At 37.7% G+C, this 16,733-nt stretch overlaps 1 long non-coding RNA gene across 1 annotated transcript in view; it reads right to left on the reverse strand.

The window, feature by feature from the left end:
• Nucleotides 1-237: 237 nt before the first annotated feature.
• The window catches only part of LOC117098789, a 31,466-nt gene continuing 14,970 nt past the window's right edge, over nt 238-16,733 (reverse strand). Inside the window, exon 4 of the long non-coding RNA XR_004443601.1 lies at nt 238-858. This is a non-coding gene — a long non-coding RNA (uncharacterized LOC117098789). The remainder of the gene's footprint in view (nt 859-16,733) is intronic.

A 16,733-nucleotide genomic window follows, 5' to 3' on the forward strand; every position in this document is an offset into this window, starting at 1 on the left:
GTTGGCTATAGCTCTGCTTTACATGTCTTCATTCCAGGACCCAGATTGATACAGCAGCCCCTATCTGGTATATTATTGGTCTCATGGCAGAAAGAACATGGCAGAATCACATAGTGGCTTTTAAAGCTCATGCTGGGAATTGGCATGTGACACTTCCACTCACATTTCATTGACCAGCCACATCACATGGCCAAGCCTAATGTCAATGAGGTAGGGTCAAAGCATGTTTTGAATAATACAATAGACCCCATAAGTACTCTGTTTTATCTTTCTCATTAAATATCTCCTAAGAAGTACAAGTGCCAACAGTCTGTACAAATCTTATAACTCTGAAATTATAAGTAGCATGATATCCAGACCACAGTCTTTATAACTCTTTAAGTCTCCGGATCTCTTCCAAGTATACTGCCAATCCTTCAGTGCTCCTCTGTTCATCAGGGGAGCCTGCTTACAAAATGGCAGACATGCTCACATGTCTGTCAGTGTTTAGAGTTGATAATGCAAGCACAGCATTTCACCACAGCCCTGGTGGCTGAGTTGCAAAATTATTTATGGCTTTCCCATTTATGGCATGCTGCTCAGTTTCCCATGAGTTGCTAGGAAAAATTCCTGATAGCTACTATGAGCCATTGAAACCTATGAGACTTCATTTATTATGGCATAATACACACATTACCTCACTTGTGTTAGACCATATGGAGAGCTCTCTGTTGAATTTGGCATAGTTACTGGGGTGAAACGGGAACGGATTCTGTTCCTAGTCCTCTTCAATTATGCTGTATGTTGGATCAGGCAGCCAACTTCAACAGATCATCTGGGCATAGCAATCAGTCCTCAGGACAACATCACTGCCTTCACCTACGCCAATGAAGAATAAAAAACGTGACACTGAAGAGTGTCTGAGTGGCAGAGAATAGCAAGATCCCAAGAGTGGATCAATAGGGTGCCCTGCTGAAAGTAAGTTTGTGTGTCGGAGTTGAAGGACAAGCAGAGCACCCCTTTGTCACTCATTCTGGTACAGGATTTGGAAGGAGAGGCAAGAAGCTCAAGAGAACCTGAAAAGCATACCTAGTTCTAAGCCCAAATGAGCAACTAGCTACAACTCCTTTAATGGAGAAAGGTCCACCCATGGGTAAAACCGCAGTACACAATCTGCCATGCCAATTTTCCTCTTGCTTAAATAAAGGAACAAATGAACACTTGGTGTCTGTAGGCACTGAGGGAGGGAACATTAATCCCCATAATGTAGATTTAAGGAGGAAAGTGGCCAATATGTGGATATTTTCATGTATTTTTGGTAAATCTGGGGTTGATTTATATGATTCAAGGTAGACTTTGTTTTGTTGTACACATGATTGGAATTCCTTTGGGAGGCCTTTTCATTTTAGTAATTGATTAGATATTTTACTAATTATTACAATGATTTATCTAATGTTAAAGCAACCACAAAAAACTGGTCTGGAAATTAATATGATAACCTGAGAAAGCAATCCTAATAGTTTTCTCCTTTTACAATTAAAATTTTAAAAATTGTTCTGCAGTTTTCCTGTTTGTATTGCCACTCCATCTGTCTATGTCTGAATCTCTCTGTCTTTCGCTCTCTCTTTCTCTTTCTCCCTCAAACATACACCTTAACGTAAAAGGCAAAGAAAAACTCTTCAATAAGTAAGAAGAGTTAGCAAGTACTTTAAGAGACTTAGTGTGTAACCACAATCCTTCCCCATGTTTCCTTTTCCACATGGCATCTCCTATGTTTCTCATCTTCATTGAAATGGAACATTAATACTTGAAGAGTTCCCATTGCAAGATATTATGACTAATAATGAGCTGTGGGTGAAACAGACCCCTTGCTTCCAAAGGACAGTTCTAACTTTGCTGATGGTTGAGTATTTGAAATAAAACCAAAAGATTGGTGCCCATCCCCCCAAAAAAGTCTAATTAGTGTTCGTCTATTGGAGAGGAAGCTGAGCATGCTGCTCCACCACTGCCAAATGAAATTAAGGCCCAATTATTGATAAATGAAGAGTGGTTTGTGCTGGAGCCTGGCCTGGAGTCGCGGAAATACATCTGTCATTTGGCCTGCGCAGGAGTCATTCATGTGTGACATAGCATCCTGTGCATTTATCATGCATCTGTAGATTTTTGTTTTAATTCAGTTAGCTGTCTAACTAGATTCGGTGCTGGATGCCTCGAATGGAGTCAGGATTTGGACTGACAGATGCAATTCTAGTCTGAAATGGTGTGTGACAGGACTAGCTATCCTGCATATTAATTATTATTGAAACCATTATAGGCAGCGCTTTTACACAAATGGTCGATTCGGTTATCTGTTTTGTGGCTTCTATAGTTAACAATTGCCCAGTTGCTCCAGGGCAGGTAGGAGACATGCTGGATCAATGAACCATTGTTGTTAAGTGCACTTACTATTACCATGAAAATTAGAATGGAGGTGCTTGAAAGGCAGGAATGAAAATGCCCCTGTCTTACCATTATGCAAATTACAAATTCTATAAATGAGGTAAGTGGGAGAGAAACACTTTTCATAAATCTTAACTAGGTAAAAGAGTTTATTAAGTCCATTGTCAAAAACAAATTGAAAACAAACATTTGTTAAATTGATAAAAAAAGAAAAAAAGGAAAGCAAGAAAAGAAATGTCTGCCGGGCTGTTCCCTCCTAGCCCCTCACACAGTGCTCAGTTTTGTAGCATGCAAAGATGTAATTTAAAATACTTGTCATTTTATCATTCAGATGCATAAAATGTTGAAAATAACCATTACCTTCAAAAAGAAGCCAGTAATGCAATTCTTATCCAAAGTTCTGAGAAAATATTGTCTGAGGAGGACTTTAATGAGACCAGGTCCAAGGAAGGACAACAATCCTGTCTCAACCTCCCTGGTTTTCCTTTGTTTTTTACATATTTTGCATATATCCTAGTTATTCCCCCAACTCCTTATTATTTCAATCATCCAGTGAACTTTAGTAAGCCCTGCAAAAAACATTCCCATCACAGAGGATTGATTGAGGTAAATGTTGCCGAAACATACAGTGTTCCTTGCCATTTGCTTATTAACCTCATGTATATTAATTATGTGATCACAAACTGTGAGTTCTGTTTCTGGCACAGCACAAATCACACACTTTCACTCCTTAAAGAATTTATAAAGTTGCTGAGGACTTTAATAGAGCAAAATACAAAATGGTAACTCAATGCAATGTACTATTTTGCATTAAAGAGAAAATTCATGGCGGAGTTAAACTAAGAATGATGAATTTGCATCTTTTAAAAAAATTCATATTTGTTAAGGGACATTTCATTTTGGTATTTCAGGTCCAAAGAAGCTTCTACTTTCTTAAATAATTAAAAATTTGCATCTTAGAATAAATGCTTTTTCATCTCCTGATGTTTAAAAATGAGGTGCTTAGAAAGAACCTGGCTTCAATTTAAAAGTTCAATGGCTTGATTATGATATTGGGTTACAAGATTTTCGTTGTTAAAGATCATCTTGAATGAAAGAGCAAATTAGAAAGCAATGCTATATCTTGGTATAAATAGATCTTAAAATATTAATAGTCATAATATTCAGGAAATATAAGTAAATTTTGACTTTACAGTTTGGAAGCTATTATCATTTTTGTGTGATTAGCTACTGCAACTTATAATGTTTGCTTCACTGCTTTATTTCTTTCAATAGCTTTTTTGTTTAATGAGACTCCAAAAACTTAATTATGGCTTATGCAAATATCATTTGAGGGAAAAGAGGGTAATATTAAATCTTTAAAAGCATTGTTAGGTTAAATGCTAGGAAATTCGTTGTAGCTATTAAATGGTAGTCAGAGGAAAAATGGAATGGAGGTGAGGGGGGCTTCTGGAGAGCTTCCTCGTCCTTCCATAAAACCACCTGTGTGGATCAGTTCTTCCCAACTTTTTAATCAAAGATGAATATTTTCCAAACCTGGAGGAAAAAAAGAGTTAAGGGAGGGCTTTTGCCTGTGACTTATGTGCAACTCAGGAGTCAAATTAAGCCCATTCTTTGCTAAAACTGCTGAAAATGAATACATGAAGTATGTGGCTACTCTCTTAACAGGTATAATGCAAAACTTCTTTCTATTCTTTTGTTGAATCATCTACTTTTTTCTATATTGACTGGATCTCCAATAGTGTGTAAAACCCACAGAAATATACACAGGTGAATTAGAGTAACCATCAGGTTTAACTAAAATGTTTTTCTGGGAAGATATGAAGTTAAAAATCCACTGCATATTTTTAAAGTACCCATAGCCTACTGAGCACTGCACTTGAAGAATGCTTAATATCATGAAGTTGCCAAATGATACGAATAAAAATAATGTTTGAGAAGGATGGGAATAAAATGGCAGGAAGAAGGGGAGGACAGGGTCAGGAAGGAAGCAGACAGAAAAAGACAGATTGGATTCTAAGCCCCTAGAGCAGTGATTCCCCAGCTGTCTGACTGTGGACCACTACTAGTCTATGAGCATTCACTGGTCTGCTGCTAAAAGAAATAAAAGTTTAGAGAAGGAAAAACTTTTTCTCTACTTTCTTAAGTTCAGTACCTGGAGGCCTATGAATTAAACTTACAAAAGACAAATTAATAGGAGAAAAAGAACACAATTTGTATTAATATTTACATGCATGAGAGTTCACATACAAAAAAATAAAATGCAAAGAAGTGATTTGACTTGGGGACTTATATACTATTTTAACAAAGGAAAGGAGTGTGAGCCTCAAGTGACATTAAGTTGTGGAGAAGTGACTAGGAAACATGGGGAGGAACTAATGGAAAATAAGACTTTAGTAAGATCTGTTTATGTGAACTCACCTTAATGTTGACTCTGGTCTTTGATGTTAAGAGCTGCTATCCTCTCTGTTGGGTAAGAGAGAACCTTCTTCAAAGGGAAATTTATGTATAGGTTTTTAGGCAGAAAAGGAGAGGACAGTAAACTCTTCCTGCATTTCTTGATTCTTAATTGGCTTCAACTCACAATAATCCTTACACCAAAGTGGCATATTTGAGGGTGAGATATTCTGATTTCCTTCAAAAGATAATACTTTGTTTTAAAAAATGATGATAAATACTTTCAGTTAAGTGAGCTGTCTTTTAGTCCCAAGTTTGTTTTCTATATTTTCAGCTTTATAACCCCTTTCTTTCATGGAAACATGTTTGTAATCAGTGTTATTCTTTTTCTCTAATGTCTTTACTAGGCATGGTGAAACCCTGGTGACTTTAATACATTCCTTTGATTTATTTTATTTTATTTTATTTTTTATTTCAATAGTCCATAATTTCTCAAACAGTTGGTGCAATGGTTTAAATGTTTGTCCTCTCCCTAACACATGTTAAAATTTAATTGCCATTGCCACAGTATTAAGAGGAGGGACCTTTAAGAAGTGATTAGGCCATGGGAGTTCTTCCTTCATGAATAAATCAATGCTATTATTGTGGAAGTGGGTTTGTTATTGCAGGAGTAGGTTCCTTACAAAAGGATGAGTTCAGCCCCCTTTTGCCTCTTTCTCTCTCTCATTCTCTCTTTGCCCTTCTTTCATGGGATGATGCAGCAAGAAGGCCCTTGCCAGATGCCAGCACCTTGATATTGAACTTCTCATCCTTCAGAATGGCCAATAAATTCTTGTTCATTATGAATTACTCAGTCTGTGGTATTCTGTTATAACAGCACAAAATGGATGAAGACACTTGGCAACAGTGTTCTAAGGCAGTGTCTCTGGAGGAAATATTTGTAATAGCCATCTTTATTGAGTCCCTGCTATGCTTCAGACAATATGCAGAGAGTTCTACATATTCTCTTTAACATTAATACTAATTAATACTAATCCTAACAGACAGACAATGTTGTCCTGATTTAATAAACAAAGAAAGCAAGGCTGACAGAAGTTAAGTTGCTTGCCCAAGGTGACTTAACCATAGGATATCCTTATTATCTACCATTTAAACCGTACACCTTTTAAAGTTAAAGAGGGCAATACTAACAGTTACACCAGGATAACAGATATAGCAAGGTCTTTCCAGGACAACATAGCACATAGAGTCACCCTACAGAGCTACCGTATAGACCAGAATTTAAATCAGATTGCATCTAAAGCCCATGATGCTCTTCCCACTGTATTAATCTGCCTCTGGAAGTTTCTGTATTTAAATACAAAAATAAAGAGACCTATTTTGAAGAAACTGAATTCCTAGAACTTTATGATACCAAGATACACAAAATAATAATTCAGTCAACATCCAAGATGATTTGTACCACAGAACATCTACCACCAATGGTGGTTTTATGGGTGGTGTAAGAATGAAAAGGAGATAATGTGTGTGGGACATGGACTTGTATTAGAACTATGTGTTAATGTCTGCTCTTAAGAGAGGAATTCATTTTCCATATGCCGAAGTTAAATGAATGTAATGGTTTTGTGAGATTCTGACTTCATCTAATGGTGCAGCCAGGACAAAGATAGGGATAGATTCCCTGGTGGTGAGTTACAGCAGCCAGCAACGCAACCCCAGAAATGGGTCTGGGACTAAACGAGTCTAGCCCTATCAAAAAGAAATACAAAGTTTGCCAATTATTTGCCTTGAATAGGAGTCCTAATATATACTGTAGTTAATACTGTGCTCTTAACTTTCCCTCTGTTATCTGGGAAAAATGCAGGCAAAAACTGTGTGTCCCAAATAGATCAAGATGATTGTTGGGAACAGAGCTTAATTCCACTAAATCAAAATGATGCCTCATCATTTCCATCTCCCCAATGTTGTAATGAATGAGTGCCATTAAACTTTGAGGTCTACTCCCAGTTCTCCCATCTGCACTGTGACCTATAACTTTTTAATTTTGAGAGAAAGGCTCTTCCCTTGCCAGAAAGTTCTTTCTGTTTGTGAAAGAGTATGTAAAATAGCACCAGGTGAAGAACGACTTTTTCACCCAGTCTTGAAACCATCACAAAGAGACAAATTTTGTTGCTTTTGCTTCGTGTGTGAATTTTTTTTCCACACAGCTCTATTCATTGCCTAAAACAATGGGGCCAGTGTTGGCCAGAAAAGAATAGTGCTATTCATGTGCCCTGTACCCTGCACAGTGCCTACACTTGTTAGTCTTGGCTGCCCTGTGCGGCTGGCTGCTGGCAAGAAAGTCGGGTCTATGTTGTTGGATGGCGCAGCAGATCAGAGAACGAACACTGGCAGCCAGATTCCCAGATAATCTCAGCTCCTCTAGAAAACTCTTGTTGACATAAGCCTGTGCTTTGAGGGGTGTCTTGGAATTCCAAGAACTTGGGCCAGGTGTGAGGCCAGGTGGTTGTGGTCCCATTCCAGCCATTCCCATCCTCCTGCTACAACCAAAGCAATGTCGTTAGGGGTCAAATGCCTGGTTTAGGAATCAGACACCTGACTTGAATTCTGGCTCAGGGCTGACTGGCAATAGGACCATAACCAAGTCTCTTAACTTCTCTGAATCTCTATTCCATCATTTATAGAGAGGGCATATCAATGCCACCTACCTCATGGGGTACCGTGAAATTCAATGACATAGTATTATGCTATGATTAACAGGGAATAAATGTTAGCTATTATTGTCATTGATAAGAGACTGATGTAGTGATTACTGTCACTAATGAAAGATTAGTTTAGGGCATCCTCTCTCTTGGTAGAAAATTAACCACTGTGAAATCATGGGCAACATCACTGAAGTGATGAGTGAATGGAGGGAGGGGAGAAAGAATACAAGCTTCAGAACCAGGCTGTGATTGTAGTGCCAAAGTAAAATGTTTTACACAGGGAAGGAAGTGTACACTGGCAGAGGCCACTCCGTTTGTCTCAAGGACTGAACAGAGGACTAATTTGCTTTCATGTGGCTTATTACAGAAGGACAGTTCCATAAATGTATGCTGGAGATGGTCTCATCAGCCTCTTCTCTATCTCTCCAACCTAGAGTGAGTGCAGCAGAAAACCTGGACCCTATACTTAATGTGTGCGTGTGTGTGTGTGTGTGTTGTGTGTGTGTGTGTGTGTGTGTGTGTGTGTGTGTTTAAGTGAGAATGTCTCATAGCTCCTGTTTGATTTCTGGGGGAAGTAAACTGCCAAATTCAGGCAACCTGTGGGAAACTTGCAGAGGGTCTGGTAGATTCTGGGATCCTCAAGGGCAGGCTGCCTGCCCATCCTTCTCTAGAATCACCCCAATGCAGAGCCTGCCAGACTGCTGGAATTGAAATGTGTTATCAAGAGTAGTGCTGCAAAGGGACTGCAATTCCAAATCAAATTAAGTCTAAGAGGGATGTAGGGCTGGAAAGAGACCATCTTTCAAGTTCTTCCAACCTAAGATGTTGTGATTTTTGAAGCTTTCCTTGCAATAGATGTTGTTAAACCACTTTGTGTCTCCTGTGAAGTTGCCACCATGAAAGCTGGACCTGTTTGGCACCCATTTCCCTTGGCACAATTATATACTTGTACACTTGTTATAGTATCAGCGCTCTAGCTTCTGTTAATGCATGATAGGAAGCATAAAGAGTATTAATCACAAGGGCAATTTTCCAGGTTGCATGTACTATAGAGAAAAGATCATATATACTTGGTAATTATCTTTTCTTCATAGCACATATAACCTGGAAAATATATACTTTGTAATTTTAGAAATTTTAACCGTGACTTCCATGAACAGCAGACTTCACTTGGTATAATCACATAATTAGAAGACATTATTGCAGTTCATCAATGGAATTAATTATAATTTTAATTAAATGTTCAAAAGACAATCTAATAAAAGTGGGATTGATTAGAAAATTATCAATGAATTTACAGATTCATTTAAGACATTTATCTCTGTCACTTTTAAATTTCATTGAAATCTGTTAAAAGTGATGGTAGGTACGCCCACAGTAACATTTCAATAGCCACCATATTGTTTCAAGAGGTAAACAATACCTAAGATGTGTCTTGGTGTCTTTCACTGAGTAGTGGATTTTATCAGTCAACTCCTTTGAACATTGTCTTGAAATAAATTGACAGAAAAATATGACGTGTCCAGTGTTCATTTTGAAATCGAAGTCTTGTCTATTTGGCCAATTACATTTTTCTTGAAAATAGATTTGGATATCAGATCAAATGTATGGGTGAGGTAAATTTACTGATGGCCTGCTTGAGGGTCAGTCACGAAACTGATATAGAGCAGTTCTAAATCCTAGCAGAAGCTGAAAAATGTGTGCAACATTTGTGTCTAAAACAAAAGCTTTGGGGTAGGAAGAAGTAGTACACATGCTGGATCTGTTGCTTACAAAATGTGGTTAATATTATTTACATTAGAACCACTTTAGTGGTAGCAGCAAAACCTACATAGTTTTCATAGTGTTTGATAATTGTCGTTTCACAAATGGAAATGACATCATCAAGAAGGAGGGCCTGTAAATAATGCATTCATTCATTTACTCATTCATATATTCCACAAATACAAAGCGAGACCCTCTATGCATGATTTGGTTATAAAAGTCATGAAATAGAGTGATACCGTCAGCAGATTCATTCAGCTCTATCTTCAAAGTAAATCCAGGATCCAACCCCCTTCTTCTCACCACCTCTGCACTTGCTATTCCAGTCTACAATCTTTTATCTACCTAACAATTGCATTAGCTTGTTAGTTTGCCACTCTGCTTCCACTCCTGTTACAACAGAGCAACCAGAGATAGACTTTTTTTCCTTTTCTTTTGAGACAGAGTCTTGCTCTGTCACCCAGGCTGGAGTGCAGTCGCAGAGGTAGTCTTTTGAAATGTAAGCAAGATCATTCAAAACCTTTCAGTGGCATCAAATCTCACTCGTGATAATATCCCAGAGTCTTTCCAGAGGCTGGAAAGTCCTTGTCTTATATTGCCTGGCCCCATCTCTGAGCCCACTGCCCACTCTGATCTCATTCCCTCCTTCCCAAACCCAGTGCATGCTTCACTGAAGGTGTCTGTGTCCTTCTCCTAAGATACAACCAAGGCTTGCTCACTTATCCCACTCAGGTTTCCAATCAAGTCACCAAAACTGAGAGGCCTTCCTGGCCTGCCTTATCTCATTTAGGCCCTCTCCCTTACATAGTTCTCCATCCTCTCACCACTTTATTTTTTTCCATAGCATTTATCATCACTTATGTGTATTATTCACACTGTGTATTTTTTCATTTTCTGTCTTCCCTGCCTAGAATGTAAGCTTTGGAAGAGCAGTGACTTTGTCTATTTTATGTATTGCTGTATCCATTGGGCTCAATAAATATTTATTAATAAATGAAGGAATCATCCTGCTCTCATCCTTTTACATTTACCTGGAAAGAAAGATAGGCAACAAATAATTCCGATGAAGCATGGTAAGAGTTATCATAGGAGAAGCAAAGAGTCATGGGAATAGTAAGAAGAACTAATTGGTTTTCTGGAGGAGGTACAGTTTCAGTTGAGGCCTGAAGAGTGAAGTAAGCCCAGGAAAAGAGTTCCAGGAAGGAGCAACACCACCTTCGTCTCCCTCCCTTTCCCACCTCTTTCCCTCCCTTTCTCCCTCCATTCTTTCTCCATTCTTCTTTTTCTCCCTTCGTTCCTTTTTCTTTTTCCTCTTTCTTTCTCTGTATTTATTTTATTTAGTTGTAGTCATATCTTCTTGTTCTTGTCATTTTAATTCTTGAGGATGTGATGTGTGCTTCTGGGAATAATTTGGATTGGGTAATTTGAACAAGTTGACCTAGGCAAGGTAGGAAAAGTATTTATAAACATGTTAAATACACAGCTGTGTCCTTAAGGAAATAAGGAGAGTAAGAGAATTCTCAACCCAAATTAAAAGTACTAACCAAGTGAACTTGACATTGCTGTTATCCTAGAGTGGGGAGGAGCTGAAAATGAGTGCCCAACCCAGGATTATAGAACACAGGAAGACATAATCCATGATGAGTGACAGTTATCAGATACAAAAAATAAATAAAAGGATTAGAACCCAAAGAGCTTCAAGTAATAGATTATTAGAGGGATATTATAAATAATTTGTTAAAAATGATTAAAGAAAAAAATTAACAAATTGGAAAAGCATAAGAAATACGAGTAAGAAATAGGAAGCTTTCAAAATAACAATTAAATTTCTAAAATTAAAAAATATCAACTTGGAAGTGAAAAGCACAATGGATAGTTTAGCCAGATATTCAACATTCAAAGAATTGAATAAAGGTTTTCCTAAAGTATAGCAGAGAGCAATTAAATATTTAAAAATGGTTAATACACATTGAGGGGAGAAAGAGTGTTTTAATGAGAGTGCCTGAAGGAAAGAATAGACGAGGAGGAAATATGTGAAGAGATAAGACCTAGAATTCTCCAGATTTTTTTGTTTGGTGGGGTGGGGGTGGAGGGATGGGGGTGGGCACTGTCTCACTCTGTTGCTCAGGCTGGAGGGCAGCGGTGCAATCTTGGCTCGCTGTAACCTCTGCCTCTCAGGCTCAAGCGATTCTCCTGCCTCAGCCTCTGGAGTAGCTGGGATTAGCAGCACCCACCATCATGCCTGGCTAATTTTTGTATTTTTAGTAGAAACAGGGTTTCTCCATGTTGGCCAAGCTGGTCTCAAATTCCTGACCTCAAGAGATCCACACACCTTAGCCTCCTGAAGTGCTGGGATTATAGGTGTGAGCCACTGTGCCTGGCCAAATCCTTGAGATTTGATGAAAGACATGAAACCTCGGGTTTTGGAGTTCCAAATGAGATAAGGCAACACATAGATACATCTTATGGAAATACCAGCGACCAACACAAAATCTTAAGAGTAACAAGAGGGAAGGAAAAGACAACCTATAACAGAACAACCACACTAACTGTAACCTTCTCAGTAATGAGAGGAAAAATCAGAAGACAACAGAATAATATCTTCAAAGGGGTAGGAGAAATAACTGTCAATCCATATTTTTATACCCAACCACATGATCATTTATAAATAAGAGTGAAATAAAGAGATATAACAGATAAAGGCTGAGTGCTTACCACTATCAGAGCCATGTTGGGAGCACAAAATAAGGTATATCCATGTGCAATTATAGTATGTCTTATGCTTTTCTGACATGTTAATGTTTTTCTTTAGTCATTTTTAACATATTATTTTATAGTATCCCTCTAATAACCAATAACTTGAAGCTCTTTGGGTTCTAATCCTTTTGTTTATTTTTTGCATCTGATACCTGTCACTCATCATGGATGATATCTTCCTATGTTTTATAATCCTGGGTTGAGCACTCATTTTAAGCTTATCCCACTCCAGGATAACAGCAATGTCAAGAAGCAGGAATTTAAACTCCACATGAAAGAATGGGAAGCAAGACTTAGGAATTTAAACTTCAAAGGAAAGAATGGGATGCAAGCTCATGAGCAAAGAAACCAGTAAATATGTGGGCTTATATAAACAATCAGTAATTATATAAAACAACAATAATAATAATTCAAATGAATAATTTGGTAAGATATAAAACTAAGAGGACACTAAAATGTTGGACCAAATAGCATGTAAGTGGGAGGTGATGGTCAGAGTTAAAGTGCTGTAAGGTACTTGCCATATTACAGCAGAATAAAAAGATCAGTTAAACTTAGACCTTGTTAGGTCAGGAGACATGTTAAAAATGTAGAAATAAAAACTAAAATAATAGAAATAGAATGTATCTCTTCAAAACCAATAGAGGAAAATGTGGTAATAAAGAAAACTCAGTTGATTCAAAATAAGTTAGAAAAGTAAAAAGGAATAGTATAATATGATAAGAAAGCAAAAACTAAAGTCGAAAAAGATGAAATACACGTGCAATTATTGTAAATCTAAACTGAGCAGTGGCAGCAAAAATCTACTTCATCTGGAAAATTAGGGGATAGCTAGATTAGATAGTTAATTAACACTGTAGATTGGAAGGTCCCTGACAAGGGTAAAATTTATAATTATATTTTTTATGTGTCTGTATTATTTATATTAATATCTAATATTTGTCTATATATTTTATGCAAATGAAGCAGGCATTTCTCAGTGTGGGAAATCAATGTGTCCTAAGGATATGGGTCTGTCTGCAGAAAGATTAGCCAAGCCATAAGTTGAGTCAGCCACCGGAAGAGGGTGCTTCAATGTAGAAATCAATGTAAAAAGAGTTTGAGATGTTGACTAGGAGTACAACTTACTAGAACTGCACATTTTAAGAACCAGAAGCATAGGGAGATGAGTCGAGGTCAAAGCAGTAAAACAAATAAACAAACAGACAAATAAATTTTGAAGTGCCTATAGAAGAGCTCTGGGTAGAAAAAAGCATCGACAGTGCCCTATATCTCTTTTTCCAATCCGGAGACATTTTGGAAACACTTTGAAATCTGTTTCCCCAGGTTTGTTTTTCCTCTCTGTCATACCTCAAGAGGAACACAACGAGTGATGGCCTGTCACTCTGATGCCTCTCTCTACTCAAATGGCAGAAGCCAACCAGGTGAGTTGTCATAACTTAGATGAGGCTGGGATAAAAATACACCTTGGAGAGCTAGCTTCCTGATGACAGACTGAGAGTGGCTCTTTTTTATTTAAGTGAATTGGAGATTAAATTCAGTGCCAGCCCATATGAGTGTGTCAAGATGCTGGGTTAGAAAAGAGATTATATCAGGATTATGAGGTTTTTGCCTGTCTTCCCTCAGAATTGTCTTTGATTGATAGATGAGTGACCCTGTCCAACATCGTGATTCAAAACTGTAAGTGAAAAAAAAGAATAATAAAAACAAAAAAACCAATTGAATCTTTCATTCAGTATTCACTTTGGATTTACTTTTAAATGCAGCTCAACCATTGAAGAGTTAAATATCCTAATTAATTACATCGTCTGAGAATGCAGCTATTTCATGCATCAATTTAATCTTTTTGTTTTTCATTAAAAGCCAAAAACCCTTCCTTGGTTTCAAAACATGAAAATTTTAAAATCCTTAATCCTAAACCCCAAATCTTGGTCTTCAATTGGAGTACCTTATGCAAACTACGTTGCAGGGTAAGTCTCTCAGTCTAGCCTCTCCCAACCTGCTCAAAGAGGGCCTCCAGCAGGCAATTAGGGTATGCTATAGAGCCAACCAACAGAAATCAAAGCTGTCTCCACTGTGGCTATAAATGGTATCACACTGAAGCGTGCATCTGCTTTGCTGAGGATACCTGTGACTGTTAATAAAGTAAGTGGTAGGAGTGGGGCAGTTTTTCTCTACCTTTTATGGTATCTTTCAGTAATAATGACATTGAGCTCCTCACAGGTCATGTCTGTTTATGGCTGACATTTGTTGTTCTGTTCTGATTGGATGATACCCTTGTCTCGGTTTATAAAAGTTTTGAAAATCATCCTAGTCTGAGAAATATTGATGCAATACTATTGTTTTGTTTGTTTTTGATTTTTAGCAAAGCAGTTATTCCAGTTTTATTTACAGCTTTATTTATTTAGAGCTTCCCTCACACCAAGACTAAGGACTCAGTCCATGGGATTGATTATAAAGTAGATTTGAGTGATTTAAAATCATTTCCTCCTGAAGTCATGAAACCTTCTACTTTCTTTTAATGGTGTTCCATGCATTGTTCTGATCTCATTCTTACCCTAGAATGAACAATTTCCCTGGATCCTTTATATTTCCCATAAGGGTGACTTTACTCAACATTTTGCCACATATACATAGTCATGTCTGTGTCTCAGCTTTGGTTCAAGCAAAGACTTTGAAACACCAATGAAAAATATTAATAAGTGCCTATTGTATGCTGAGCACTTGCTATTTCATGTAATTCTTACATGACATCTTTTACAGGAGAATATCACACAGTGCTCAGATTCAAACACAAGCCGAAGGCATCCAAAAGCCCAAACACTGTCTTCAGACTTTGTAGACAGATTCTCTCCTTCTTGGATGAGGCTGTCAAAGGACTCGGGAGTCAGACCACATCTTTCATGTTCACTGGAATATCTTCACGTTTTGGAATGTTAAGTTGGATAGCATCACTTCCAGCTGTGGAACTCTTCCAGAAGCTTGAGAACCTGTGAGATTCTTGAGTGACTTGGGACACTCAGAAGGGCCAGGATGAGGTTCAGGGTTGAGCCATTGAGAGCTGACTGCTCTGGGCTTGATTTTAAGGGAAAGAAGGGGTTGAATCTAAGCTTGCCAAGACCTGGTTTCTTCTATATTCTATGAGCTTTCATCTTGTCCATCCTTATTTATATAGTGACTAGAGTTATCCTTTTTAGAAACAAACATAATCATGCCATTTTTACACTTAATGACTTCTTTTTGAACTCCTTACTCTGATCTTCAATGTTCAGCTGAACTGGCTCCTTTAGCTTTAGCCCAGGCATTCTTCTTCCCCTCCAACCTCCAACATGGCTTCAGAACTCTGAACATATCTAGAACTTTCATTCCTCAGGGTCACTGCACGTGACATGTCTTCTGCACACCATTTTCCCCCACTATTCTGTCTCACCATATTATCCTGGACATTTTTTACACCACGTTTCTACAATGTATAATTGCTTGCTTATTTATTTTCCATTTCCTCCATCAACTGCAGGCTACATAGGACAGAGACCATTACTCCTTAGTTGTTATACTTACCCAGAGGCTGCATTGTGCTTAGCACATTGTGAGCACTCAACAAAAACGTGTTGATTGTGTAAGTTAATGAGCTATGCTTAAGAACACTGGTGTTCACAGTTGGACCAAGGTGCAAGGGTCAGATAGAATCGAGCTTTCCAAGTTTTCACAAACATGCCAATATTAATAAGTAAACTGATTTCCATTCTGAATTTTATCTACTTTTTCATAAACCACTGCTGCCTGTTAATACCTATCTATTCTGGAATTTATTGCCAGATGATATGTTATTTAATATGAAGTTGATATTTGTTTATCCTAGGTATAATAAATGAATCAATATTAAACACAATATCTCATAGTGTTCCATGAAGACATGGTGACTTCTTTCTGTCCCTCCACTTGAAGAATTTTCAGAACTGCTGGCCTGTGTCACTCATCTATTACTTCATCACTTCACACTTTATGACAGCTTATGTGTTTAGTCTTATTTTGTTTAAATTTTGTCTAATGGCCTCCTTGAGCACAACTTGATTGTGAGCATCTTGAAGTGAAAAGTCACAGCTAGCTTTTCTTTTGTCCTCTGAATCCCCTACAGTACCATCCCAGTATCTTGTCATAAAAGATGCTTCATGAACGGGCATTGGTCGATTACTTATCCTTTTCACAACCAGAACATTGTGGCTTGGCTGGGAAGCACAGTGGAACACCGCCCTCTGTGTTTTTTTGTTTTTTTGTTTTGTTTTGTTTTGTTTTTTTAAGGCAAAATTTACATGACATAAAATTAACACTTTTAAAGAGAGCAATGCAGTGACTTTCAGCACATTCACCATGTTGTATGATCATCACCTCCTTTCCCTTCCAAAACATTTCCATTATCCCAAAAGGAAACGCCTTATTAATTACACAGTCAGTCCCCTCAGTTCTTGTCAACCACTAGTCTGCTTTCTATCTCTATGGATTTCCCTATTCTAGATGCTTCAGGTAAAAGGAGTCATACAGTATGTGACCTTTTGGGTCTGACTTCCTTTACTTAGCATAATGTCTTCAAGGTTTGCCCACATTGTAGCAGGTGCCAATACTTCATTCATTGCTATGGTTGAATGATATTTCATTGTATGAATATACCGCATATTATTTATCCACTCATCT

Source organism: Trachypithecus francoisi, unplaced genomic scaffold (assembly GCF_009764315.1).
Source record: "Trachypithecus francoisi isolate TF-2019V2 unplaced genomic scaffold, Tfra_2.0 Contig01474, whole genome shotgun sequence".
Taxonomy (NCBI): domain Eukaryota; kingdom Metazoa; phylum Chordata; class Mammalia; order Primates; family Cercopithecidae; genus Trachypithecus; species Trachypithecus francoisi.